Genomic DNA, 14424 nt, shown 5'->3' with positions numbered 1-14424 from the left:
CATCATGTATCCTACCTAGATAGATACATTAACTCACCTGTATCACATGCATATAGTTCCCATGAGATTTATCATAAAATTTTCAATTATATTTTTTCCCCTCCAAACTTGCTTCATATAAAAGAAAATTATCGCTACCAAGAGACTCTGCTCATATTGTTTGACTCCTTTCAAGTGGTAATATTTTCAATTTGCATCATTGGCTTACATCCCATGCCTTGCTCAAGGCATTCTACCTGAAATATGCATTCACACTCAACCAAACAATGTTATTTTATTTGACATAACATCCTTTCAATATGTCATTTAAAACAATTACTAAATTTGTTTAAAATCCATCGCATAGTCAATCAATACATCATGTTTAGTTGCATAAAAAGAAAATTGAAAGGAAACATCATTTCCATACAAAATTTAGTCAAAATCATGTTGCAGTTGTTTAAGAAAACCTATGGCACACAAAATTTTCATTCGAATAGTTAAATTAGCTCCAAGTTGAGATTTTTCATTATCACTCTCTTTTTTACATAGAAGATACAAGATTTCAACATTATTCTCTTTTATTGGTGAGTATATTACTCACCTATTTGGCCGATGTCCATCAAGACAACTCATAAATATTTCTATTTCTTTTATCATATCTCATGTGCACCAATAGTTCTCTTCCTTAACCATTCCATTCTTGGACGTTCATAGCTTATGTGCATTTATTCATATCATTAAAGGTACAAATTATACCGAAATTAATTCTTAACCATTCCTTCAAATTACCTATTATTGCAAAATGGTTGATTTTCATACCTTCATGGTTGCCTTTACTACACATACTCGGCTTAAAATTCTTCAAGGCTCTTTTCATGGCTAGAAAAAATTCCTTGCCTCAAATCATTCTTCAAACATGTGGTCCTTAAATGGTAAATTCCCAAGAATTATTTGCATATTTCTTGATGGATCAATTTACTCATACACCAACTATTAGTCAAATTAATTTTTAAACATGTGCTTTAACACTTCTAATCAACAACCAATTTATTCTATTGACATGTACAATAATTCAACAATAATTTAGGACATGCCAACAACAAATCAACATGCTCTAGCTGAAGATACTCGACCATTCAACCTCTTTTAGAAGAAGGGCATAACAACCAAACTCGTTCTTACAATACCTCACGGGTCCCTCTTCCTTGCACTTATGTGAATACAAACTATTTCAATATTTGGTATACCAAGATCACTATCCCTTTTGATATCACTTATGCGAGCACTCTTAGGGTTTTATAATTTTCCACATTTCAATAATTTTCATTCTAAACAAAATACCAATAGGAATAAATTCAAGGGTTCTCCCTTTTTCATTTCTTTCTGTAACTCGATTTCATTTCACTCTACTATATTTCACTTAAGAAATTTCTTTCAACTAGGTTGTTCATCTCCTCTGGATTCAACCCAACATTCTAGTTGTTATGTTCATCACTTGTAGCTGTCCTTCCTCAGCTAGAGCTTTTTGACAGTCCATTCACATGTGCTCTAACCAACACACAAATTTCCCTAGTTGTAGCATCCAACAACCCTAAGATAGTCTTAGTTTCATGAGTTAGTATCAACTCTATTCCTTTCAGTTGCTTACCAATCCACTTCAGATGAAAAATCATAAACATGAAATTACACTACGCATTCAAACAATGTCTCAATCATGCACATCAAATAATGAATATTATCATGCTTGTGCACTGCTTGCATCTTTCTTATTATTCGTATATACTCATGAAATGTGAAAACAACCAATTTTATGAGTACTTACAACCATTCAATGACATATCTCATAGGTGAAACATGTTTCCCCCTTTCATAGAACAACAATTGATAGGGAATCATTTATTCCAAGTGGCATGGATTCATTAGATGACCATTCAACATCACCATGAGAATAGCCAATTCCAACTATTGATTCCCTTGCCATACATGCATTCATATCATTTCCATAAACTTTTACTAAGGGAATTATACATAATTCCCTCTCAATATTTTAAGTAGACCAAAACATACCCACATGTCTATTAGCAGTTATTAGACGGTACCTGATCAAAAGGTGTCTCAAGGGGGGTTCTTAAAATCCTCTTCACCAACCCTAGTGATCAATAATTTATTATCCCTAGACATGTCCCCACAAGAATCTATGCAACATCCTCATCATCTCCTCTATCCTTATAGTTAACTTTTTCTAGTTACATGGTTATCAATCCATGGCTAGTCATCATAACCATATTATGACAACAAATTACTATGAGTCCAAAAGCATATCATATGTACATTCAATCATTAATTGCATGCACCATGGAATATTTGTATGCATTTAAAAATTATCTATCCTTATCCTATCAGTGCATATGTAATATATCTATATATATATATATATATATATATGTATGTGTGTATGTATGTATATATATATATATATATATATATATATATATATATATATATCTATATCTATACATACATACACACACACACACACACACACACACATATATATATATATATATATTCAGTCACTTTTGATATCATAATGCCTATTCTCTTATTTATCTCCATATTATATCCCTTTCAAAATTTGAATAAAATACATTCAAACAATGAGAGATAAGTTGTGAGATTATACCTTATAATCATGCTTGTATACTTTGACCATGTGCTTTTATAATTATCATTCATTTAGCTATTCAAGGGATGCCTAGTCAGCATCCTGGTTGTGTCCTCTTTCACAACCTTGACAATCATCAATCTAATTAATATATTTTTATGTTTCATATTCAATAGTCCTACCTCAATCCCTTAATATATATCTATTAATATTATCTCAAAGCCATTTTTTACATATCATAGGCTTAGGTTTTTATAGCCATTATGTTGTACCCAATGATCCTAGTTTCATGTGGTACAACCTTACAGTTGTACTCATTGCTCTCGAACCTTTATTCTATTACTCTAACACCCTGTTTCTGTAGTCTATCTTCTTGGCCCATGCAAACCTAGTGTTTAACCTTTGCTTTGACCACTCTGTAATGGAGTAGTAGTAGATACCAATATGTAGCAAACTAGTACCTTTGTAATCCGATCTGATACTACATTACAGTAAAGTAATACTTTCATCCTTGTGGGGCATTTATGGTCCTCCAATCCTATTCTCTAAGCTGCATATTCTAATGAATTTACTTTTCTTGAGTCCATTCAAATCTAGGATTGAACCTCAACTCTGATATCACTCTACATCAAAGCTCCAACTTTATCCTTGTTGGTGTATTTCTAACCCTCAAGCCCTAGTGTTGAAAACTTTGACTCTAATAACTTTATATATAAGAGAGCTTTAATTGCACCTCAGGTGATATTTTATTTCTAGGGTCCTTCTAGCTTGAGTGTTGAAACATTTGTCTCTTATACAACTTTATTGTACCTCCAACCCCCTTAATATGTTATTAGGTTGCGGGGCATAATATTAACCCACTATTAAAGGTATATTATGAAGATGTAGTTATCCAAATTTCTCTTTCTCCCATCACCTCAAACAACTATTATGACACCACAATCATCTTCTACTCATTGAGAGATTTTTAACGATATAAATTTCATCTCATTCCTAGTTACGTGTACAAAGTAATGCCCCTTCAAATATTTACCCCTTCTAAGGCCACATCATCATTTGTATAACCACGTGGATGAAAAATTGTTTTCCTCAACCATCTGTCACTCCCACACAAGTCCATTTCCTCATCCTTCTAGTCATACCAGTGCTTTTGCATATTGATTATTATATATATGTGTGTGTGTGTGTGTGTGTGTGTGTGTGTGTGTGCCTTGTCCCAACACCCCTCGAGTTTTGATATCAGATATGGGCCACTGTGTTGATATGCCCATATCATTGATATGTTGATAGGGCAAGATATTAGGATCCTTAAAAAATCTTTTAAAACTATAGAATGCTTACAAACTCCTGAGGGTCAATAATATGGTGGCTACTCAATTTTCCATCACATACTTCTAATGTCTTACTACAATTTGACATGAGTTAAATGCTGACACACCCAATACCCTGTGGCACTGCTAACGTGGATATCTAGATATCAAGTATTTCCATGGTATAGTTCCTCACAAAGTCTTGAGAAGTTGATATGCTAGGTCATCCTACCATATCACACTATGGCATCCAATCGCAACCTAACATGTGGCAGAGATTGATGTGTCTCCTACCACATGGCACTACTGGCTTATGCCATGTGTCACCCATTTTTTTCCTAGTTGGAAAACCAAACAATTGTTTTTTTGGGTGACACATGGTATTGCCACATCATCTGCTTCCAATTTCATCATGGCATCAACCTTCATAATTTCTCGATATTTCGATTACTCTGGTATTTAGGCCATCAATTAACATGCCCAATTAACAAAGTATTTGTCATCAAGTTATAGTCCATCGCCCAAAGCCACACCATACCAAGATTTTTCCCGAAGGAAATATATAATGCTTCTAGGGTTCGATATTATGATAAGACCTTTTTGGCTTGGTTCGTAGTCTTGGCCCTTGTTGGGCCATGTTACTAGGGCTAATGCCTAGGCTCCCAAAACTCCAATTTCTAAGGAACTTAGTGAACTCTACCCATTTTTCCTTTGATAACACTGAGCTTCTTAAAAGCTCCTAAAAAATGAGACATTTCCTTTAACCAGGTAGTTTCAAACTTCTCACTTCCAACCTCCTCACAGTGGAGAGGCCCACAAACTAGTTTACCTCCAATTTCATATAGAGTATTAAGCTCCTTTTGACATACAAGTTTCACCACTTCTTTATAATACATAGACATCCATTATGACAACATCTATGAAACATTAAAAAGGTAGAGCCATTATAGCCCAGGGCTATAGCCTCAATTCATGAGTACACAACACATCATAATTACAAATAAAAGAAGTAAAGGCTTCCATTTTCATATAACATTCATACGCTTAAAATAATTCATATAAACATTCAAGAAATTTATGCTAAATACTCAACTCACTATCATTCACACTTATTCAACATTACATCAGCTTTTATGTTACTATTACATAAATGCTCAATGAATCTAGCATAACATTCAAACATATAACATTGAATAAAATTAACATTTCATTCACAAGGAAGAAAAATACACTGTTATAAATTAATTAACAGAGAAATGGAATGCATAAAATATTTCAAAATCACAAACACATAAAAGAATAAAATAAGAGAGACACAAATATACATGGTTCACCCAATTTGGGCTACATCCACAAAGAAACAACCAGGATTTCCTTTTATATTATCCAACAAAATGAAGAGATACAACCTACATCAAATCCATTATAATTTCCTCTTCGCTCTCACATAGTCTCCTCTCTCTTTCTCACACAGAATAATAATATACAATCACAATACAATTCCCTCATATAAACTGAGGGTTCCTTCTAGGACAAAAGATCCCTATATTAATATAACTTCTACCGTCAAATATTTTTCCTAATTAACAGTCTAGATTCACTACGAAATTACAATATTTTACAAGGAATTTTTTTACCAAAATTTTTCTTTGGAGGGTGCTATCATTGGCCCCCTGGACCCCCTTGAAGGTGATCCTATGGGTGCCATTGTTTTCCAATTAGGAACTGGAGTCCAATGCGGTTAAAGAAAGACATCTGAATTAAGAATATAATTGGGCTCCACACCCAATAATCTACCACTTGGAGATTGATTATAGCAACTCCACCAATGCTTCACTTGCTAAACAATGCTCCCACTTGGACCTAGCTATTTCTCCATGGACATAGCCCAAATTGGGTGAACCATGTATATTTGGGTCTCTTTTTTTTATGCTTTTATGTGTTTGTGATTTCGCAATATTTTATACGTTACATTGCTCTGTTAATTATTTTATAAAATTTGATATCAAATCTGAAGGTCTATTTGGTTGATAAACTCGTGAGAAAGAACGGTTCTTGGTTTTAGTGGGAGAAATGACATGAGATGGTAGGTTTAGGGTTGAAAAATTCAACAGCCAAAACTACCAACTATGGAAGATGCAAATGGAGGATTATTTGTATCAGAAATATCTTTACCTACCATTGAGTGGAAAATCAAAGAAGTTGATGAGTGTGATGAACAAAGAATGGGATCTTCTCGATAAAAATGCACTAGGAACAATACGACTATGTCTAGAATGTTTAATGATGGCATTGGACAAGCTATATGAAAAAACCTTGGCCTCAAACAAGGTATTTGTTATGAAGAATTTATTTAATATGCAAATTTCAGAAGGAATATCTTTTTCTGCTCATTTAAATGAATTCAATATAGTTACTAATCGGTTAAGTTCTATAGGGGTAAATTTTGATGATGAAGTTGGGGCTCTCGTATTTCTATGCTCAGTTCCAGAAAGTTGGAATGACTTAGTAATCATTATTAGTAACTTTGTCTATGGATCTAGTACTTTAAAGTTTGATGATGTTGTTGGTGCCATACTTAGTGAGGAAATGCAAGGGAAAGGCTCTGATGAGACATCAAATAATGCTTTGGCTGCAGAGACTAGGTGAAGAAAAATGGAAAGAGGAAGGAGCCTAAGAAATCACAGTAAGTCAAGAAAAGGAAGACCCAAATCTAGATCACAGATAGTGTGATGGAAATGTGGGAAGAAGGGACACCTGAAGAAAGACTATAAGTATCAGAAGGGAACAGAAGGAGAAACACAACTTGAAAACAATAATGAAGTGAATATAACAAGTGATGTGTTGCAAGATGCACTGATTATTTCATTAGAAGATGTTATTGATGATTGGGTAGTGGATTCTAGGGCTTCATTCCATGTCACACCTGATAGAAAACATTTTCATGACTATGTACAAGGAAATTTTGGACAGGTTCATTTGGGTGATGATAAACCCTATAAAATCATTGGAAACGAATGGTTATTAAAGGAGGTAAGGCATATTCCAGATCTGAAGAAAAATATAATTTCAACAGGGCAGTTGGGAGGTGAAGGATGTGTAACTACATTTACAGACAAAACTTGGAAGGTCAGTAAAGGAGCCCTCGTAATAACAAAAGGAGAAAAGGTTGGTACATTGTATTTATACAATGGTATTTATAATTTTGTTAATGTTTTAATCTCCACAGGAGTAGATACAACATTATGGCATCATAGGCTTGGGAACTTGAGTGAGAGGGGAATGAAAATTCTTCACTCAAGAAATTTGTTGCCAGGTTCGAAGCATGTCGATTTGGATTTTTGTGAGGAATTTTGTTATGGAAAGTGGAAGAGAGTCTAATTTCTCAGAGTTGGGAAAGAAAATAACAGTGAAAAATTAAATCTTCGGTATACAAATGTATGGGAACCTTCTCAGGTATCATCTCTTGGTGGATCTCACGATTATGTTACTTTTATTAATGATGCAACTAGGAAAACTTGGGGTTTATTGTATTAAAAAAAAATTGATGTTTTTGATACTTTTAAGAAATGGAAAGCTCTGGTTGAGAATGAGACAAGAAATAAGTTGAAGTGTCTTAGATCAGATAATGGTGGTGAATACGGTAGTAAGGAGTTTGATAACAACTTTTTAGAGCATAGAATTTGCAGAGAGAATATAGTTCCAGGAACACCACAAGAAAATGGTCTGTCATAAAGGATGAACAAAACAATCATGGAGCGTACAAGGTGCTTGAGATCACATGTATGACTACCCTTACAATTTTGGGCAGATGTTGTAGATATTTTGTTTATGTAATAAACAAAGGTCCTTCAAGTTCCTTGGATGGTGGTATTCTAGAGGAGGCATGGACAACTAAAAGTGAAAACTACTCATTTCTAAATACTTTTGGATGAGAAGCCTTTGTCCACATTAATAAATAAAATAGAATAAAGCTTGAGGAATAATCAAAGAAATGTACCTTTGTTGGATATGGTGTTGAAGCTTTTGGTTATCGCTTATATGATTATGAAAATCAAAAAATCATTAGGATTAGAGATGCCATATTCAATGAAAAGGCCTTGTATAAGGATCAGATGCAGGGAAAGAAATAGTAAAAGGAAAACAAAGAATACATAATGCTTGATGAGATCACAGAAAAAGTAAAGGTGCCTGAAAATCATAATGATCAACAACCACAACAACAACATGCACCTCAAACACTTGAAAGTGGTGTTAGAAGATCTACTAGGATAAGTAGATCACTTGAACCATACTCTCATTCATTATATTATGTATTGTTGACCGATTTTGGTGAACCAAAACATTATGAAGAAGTAATGTAGGTAGAAACTAGGAAGAAGTGGGAGCAAACCATGAAAGAGGAGATGGAATCCTTGGTACATAACCAAACTTGGTACTTAGTCAAGTTTCTTGTAGGTAAAATAACATTGCAGAATAAATGGGTTTACTATTTAAAGGAAGAAGATGGATTAAAGAAAAGGTATAAGGCTAGACTTGTGGTGAAGGGGTTTGCAGAAAAGAAAGGTATAAACTTTGATGAAATGTGTTTGGTTGGTTTTATCACTTCTTAAAGTAAATAAACCACAATCATTAATTATCAACCAGGGTAAGTATTTTTATTTCAAAGGTGTCTACACTATCTGTGCTGATACATGTAACAACCAGGTAAAACATAAAATATGTTGTTGAACACACTTGCAGAAATTAAAATACTCTTTCAGAATGGAAATACAAACTTGCATGAATTAAAAGGAACACTGCAGAAATGAAACACACTTGGCAAGGAAAGAATCCACACTTCATAAAAAATTCATAATAAAAATAGGCACACCATACAATATCATATAAAGCTATACAATAATTAAATAAGCCCCCAACTGAAGCCATTGCATGTCCTCATGAAAATTCTTCAGAATTTTCAGGGTCCTCTGCTTTTGTGGTTGTTAGGATATTCCCAAACATAGGAAATAGTTAAGTATAAATTGGTCTAGTTTAGAGTTAGGTAAAGTGTGTTTCTTTACTATGCACTTTTGTAACTTACAATCCGACAATCATGATATATTCTAGACATGAAGTGATCTGACAGTTCATTCTCTCCTCGATATTACCGACACTTGATCTATTGCTTAATAGCCGATTGGTCCATGATCTCTATTTAAAGAGCATGGAGGGTTATTTGTAGGGTGACCATTCATGAGAGAAGCTTATGTAAATTTTCTTTCTTTTGTAATCAAGATGGCCACTTAGAATCCAAATGCTTTAAGAAAATGGAAGCCTTAGAAGCAGCAATGAAGAAGCATAACATCCATTTGGAGCACTCTTCAACTTCAACTTCATCTTTAGGAATTCCACTTTCTGCATGTGGTTGCCAAGCATCTTGGTATGGTTATGCACTAAATGTATCTTCTTCTTATCATTCTCATGAGTGGCTCATTGATTCTGGAGCTTCTTATCACATGGCCAAAAACAAAGCCATGTTTTCTTCTTTAAATGATTGTAACACCAAAAATATATATGTTGATGATGATAGATCTCTTACTGTTGTAGGGACTGGAAGTATTCATCTAGACAATGGTCAATTTAATTATATATTATGTGTTCTAACCTTATCCTAGAACCTTCTATCTATATATCAGATAACTCATTCAAATGAAGGTAAAATCGTTGAATTCTCACCTGATGATGTTCTAATTAAGGACCTAAGAGATCCTAGATAGATTTTAGCTACTGGCATTATTGATGATTCTACAAGGTTGTATAAGTTTAACAACTTTGTTTCATCAACTCTTCCGTCGGTATTTGTTGCTCATAATGATGAAGTGAGCAAACTTTGGCATGAGCTATTTTGTGACTTAAACTATCGCTCCCTTCAAAATATATGTAGATAAAATATGGTGCAGGTCTTCCTATGGTATCTTGCAGAGATGGTGTTTGTTCCAGATGTGTACGCAGAAAATATCATTAGGATAGTTTTGAAAAACATGCCTCTTGGCACACCTCAACCCCTTTACATATTGTGCATAGTGATTTATGTAGTCCACTTCCAGTTGTTTCATTCTCTTTCTACAAGTATTTCTTAACTTTCATTGATGATTTCTCCATATGCACTTGGGTATACTTCTTAAAACTCAAGATTGAAGTATTTAACATGTTCTTGGCCTTTAAGGCCTTTCTTGAGAAACAATCTGGACTCAAATTCTTAAGCTAAGATCTGATAATGGCAGATAATATGTTAACAAAAATTCATCAACATTTGTACTGAGCATGGAATTCAAATGCAACATACTGTTCCATATACTCCACAACAAACTGGTGTAGCTGAAAGGAAGAATCACACCTTAAAGGAAATGGATAATTATATGCTTCAATCTAAAGGACTTAGTCTTAATTTTTTGGCATAAGCAATTAAATGTGCAAATTACATAGTAAATCGCACTCCTAGTAAGGTTTTAAAGAATATTACTCTAGAAGAAGCATGGAGCTCAATTAAACTAGATGTAAATCACTTTCATGTTTTTGGAAGTGAAGCATGGGCCCATATTCCAGATGAGAAACACAAAGATTTAGAACCTAAGAGTGAAAAATGTATTTTTGTTGGATATTTTGAATATGTCAAAGGCTCTATAATTAATCCACTTAAGTCTAAAAATGTTATCATTAGAAGAGATGTAAAGTTTGTTGAACATATATCGACCTACAAGCCTAGTTCGACAGATGTGCCATCTCTCTCTATCCCTTCTACTTTTAAAAACATTTCTTCTTCAGATGATAACAATGAGGATAAAAATCCTCCCCCACCTTCTTAGGATCCTCCTTCAACTCCTCAACTTCCAAAATGGGTTCGTGCTACTCGAGATGCAATAGGTGCTCTTGCAAGTGATCCTACAGATCAACGATGTACACGTTCTCAGTTCGATAGAGCCTCTTCTTTATTGGCTCAAGCTTCAACTAATTATGATCCTGACACCTTTGTAGAAGCTTCAGGCCATCCAGATTGGGACGCAACTATGAATGAAGAATATCGTTCATTATTGGCAAATGATACATGGGATCTTGTTCCTCTCCAAAGGGACGAAAAATTGTTAGATGCAAATGGGTTTACAGAACCAAGTATGGACTAGATGGAAAAGTTGATAAACATAAAGCTCATCTTGTTGCTAATGGTTTTTCACAAGTTGAAGGCATTGACTATACTGAAACCTTATCCCCTATTTCCAAAATGAACTCTATCTGCCTTGTTCTTTCCCTTGTTGCCTCTTTCAAATGGGAAGTCCATCAGATGGATGTTAAATTTGCCTTCTTGCATGGGGACTTGCATGAAGAAATTTATATGGAAGAACATCCTGGTTTTATAAAAACAGAATCTAGCCTTGTATGTCAGCTTAAGAAATCCCTTTATGGTCTCAAGCAAGCCTCTTGGGCTTGGTATGCCAAAATGGATAGCTTTCTTTTAGATACTGGCTTTTCTAGGTGTCATTCTGACAATACTGTCTACACCAAGAAAGTGGGTAAGTCTCTTATCATTCTTGTTCTTTATGTTGATGATCTTATCCTTACTGGTAGTGATCCCAACCTTATAAACCATGTGAAGTCTAGCCTTAAAAAGCAGTTTGAAATGACAAGCTTAGGACACTTGCATTATTTTCTTGGTCTTCAAGTCTTGCAATCCAAGGAAGGTATTTCCCTTTCCTAGTCCAAGTATGCCTGTGATCTTCTACGCCACTTTCACATGGAAGAATGTAAGACAACCCCTTCTCCCTTTCAGTTTGGATCCAAACTTTTAGTCACTTGTACTTCCCCTGAAGTTGATGCTACCTTATACCGTCATCTTATAAGAAAAATTTTGTATCTGACCCATACCCATCCTGACCTTTCCTTTGTTGTTGGCCTTATTTCCTGGTTTATGAAAAACCCACATGAGAGACATTAGAAATCAACTAAAAGAATACTTCATTATGTTCGAGGTATAGTTCAGTTTGGGATTCATTACAGTGAAAAAAAATCTCCTCTATTGGTTGGTTCACTGATTCCAATTGGGCTGGTGACCCTGATGATCAGAAGTCTACTGCAAGTTATGTGTTCACTCTGGGTTTTGGACCTGTTACATGGACTTGCAAGAAATAAAGTGCCATTTCTATTTCTTCAGCAGAAGTAGAGTATCGTGCACCATAGAAGCTAGTAAGGAAGCCATGTGGCTTCGTCAGATCCTGTCAGAGTTTGGCTTTTAGCAACAACATCCAACTACACTTTGGTGTGATAATCAAAGTGCCATTCAACTATGCAAAGATCCAGTCCAACATCAACGTAGCAAACACACTGAACTACACATGCACTTCATCAAAAATCTCATTCATTGTTATAGACATTTTTGTGCCTTACAGCTCTAAGCATGAAATGTCCATAATCCAAGGGATCCAAAGTCCCTAAAAGTGTTGTTCCTACCCCTAGAGGAACAAGGTCAACCAATGACAGCTTCTCCCAGAAGTTCTCCACCAGAAACTGCTCAAAACTAGTCAAATCAGGATCAATTCAGATGCTCCACTAGCTGTCTGTGTTGCAAAGCACCCAAATACACTGGCTAGGTGCGTTGAAACGCACTTGAATGCACTACCCAGGTGCGTTAAGTGGGAAATGACAAGTGGCAGAGTCATTCAACGAGGTGGAGAGACAATGGAAGCTTCCAGAATCTTCTCCAATGACACTTGCCTCACTGAATTCGACCAGTGATGAGTAAGAGGCTCTCAGTCTCCAAGTGGAAGCAAGAACTGACAGAGAGAGGCCAAAAGTCAAAACATAAGCTGACTCATCCTCTCTGCTTACATCTATATATGGATCCCTCATCCCAGAGATCCAGAGGCTGGAATTTTGTACTTTGCAGAGAATTGTTGTTGGTTTTGAGATTGAGATTAGTGTATTGGGTGATTTATGCTTTTTTGGAGGTGAGGAAGGGATTCCTTTGCTGGGAGGTAGATGCTGGATCGGGACTCACTTGGTTTTATCTCCTCCTGGATCTTCTTATTGCATCAATAAAACTATTTGAGTTTCTTCTACATGCTTGTGTATCAGTGATGTTTTGTTATATTTGCATGTTTAGCTTAATCTGATCTTAAGCTTTTTATGAATGTAAATCTATATCTTCATGTAGTTTCCCTCTTCTGTGATCTTGCAGGAATTCGGTGAAGTTGGGCCGGTAAGGGAGCAGGTAGTTGGAAGCTGTCGAAGAGGAGAGCGATTGGATCAACAAACTAGCGCAAGACACAGGTTAGTTTATCCTTCCACTTCGTTTACATTTCATAAAGAAGAGTACGCAAGTAGTTTTCCTTGTTTGTTGCTAAGGCACTGTCACACCTTAGAGTGGGATAGGGGCGTTCTGACTAGATACTTTTCCCAACAACATTCATGACCATGTTCTTGAAGTGAAATATTGTTTAACCGATGATCCAGTCGCATATGTCTTTACAAAGGCTCTCACAGAGGCGAAGTTTACTAAACTTCGATTTATGGTTGGAGTTCAGGAAGTTGTCACTAAGGGGGGATAGGCTCTAATGCCCCATTCCTTCTCCTATTGTATCATATCTATACATCCTTCAATCCTATCCCAAGTTATTCTTAAGGGGGGATGTTAGGATATTTCGACACATAGGAAATAGTTAAGTATAACTTGGTCTAGTGTAGAGTTCGGTAAAGTGTGTTTCTTTACTATGTACTTTTGTAACTTACAATCTGACGGTCACAATATGTTCTAGAAATTAAGTGATCCAATGATTCATTCTCTCCTTGGTATTACTGACGCTTGATATGTGGCTTAACACCTGATTGGTCCATGATCTTTATTTAAAGAGCATGGAGAGTCATTTGTAGGGTGACCGTTCATGAGATAAGCTTACGTAAATTTTCTTTCTTTTATTAATAAATTTTCTGAAGTGATCACGTTGGCTCTGGCCATAGACTGTTTCCTCTTTGAGGGTTTTAACCACGTCAATAATACTGGTGTATTGATCTGTGATCTTTTTGTGAGTGGAGTTCTTTGGTGTTCTATCTGAGGAACTTGCCCTGCAAATTCCTACAGTGACATTGGCATGTTGCTGATGTAGTCTTGTGAAATCATAAGAACCAATAGTGTCTTTGTTGTATTTCCTATACCCCTGGGTAGACACAAGTTGATGTGTCCAGGAATGTTCATCATATGTTTTCAGGTGGAAGTGAGGTTGGTATTTATCAACCAGGAGCTAAATCAAATGAAACTTGAATTTGATCCCCATCCAGAAAGCTCCCATAATTTTGACAATTCGTACATATTTAGGGACTCGAGTAACATCAATGATGAAATTGGGGTATCCAAAGGGATCCCCTAATTGTAATGTGTCACTGTAATATCCCCCCTTATTTCGGGCTCCTGACCAATTCTCTACTTTTCAATTGTTT

The sequence above is a fragment of the Pinus tabuliformis genome, chromosome Q, assembly GCF_031772625.1.
Source record: "Pinus tabuliformis cultivar Carrire ecotype Pingquan chromosome Q, CPIR1, whole genome shotgun sequence".
NCBI classification, from domain to species: Eukaryota; Viridiplantae; Streptophyta; class Pinopsida; order Pinales; family Pinaceae; genus Pinus; species Pinus tabuliformis.
The sequence above is the reverse complement of the archived record's forward strand: the minus strand, read 5'-3'. Positions refer to the sequence as shown.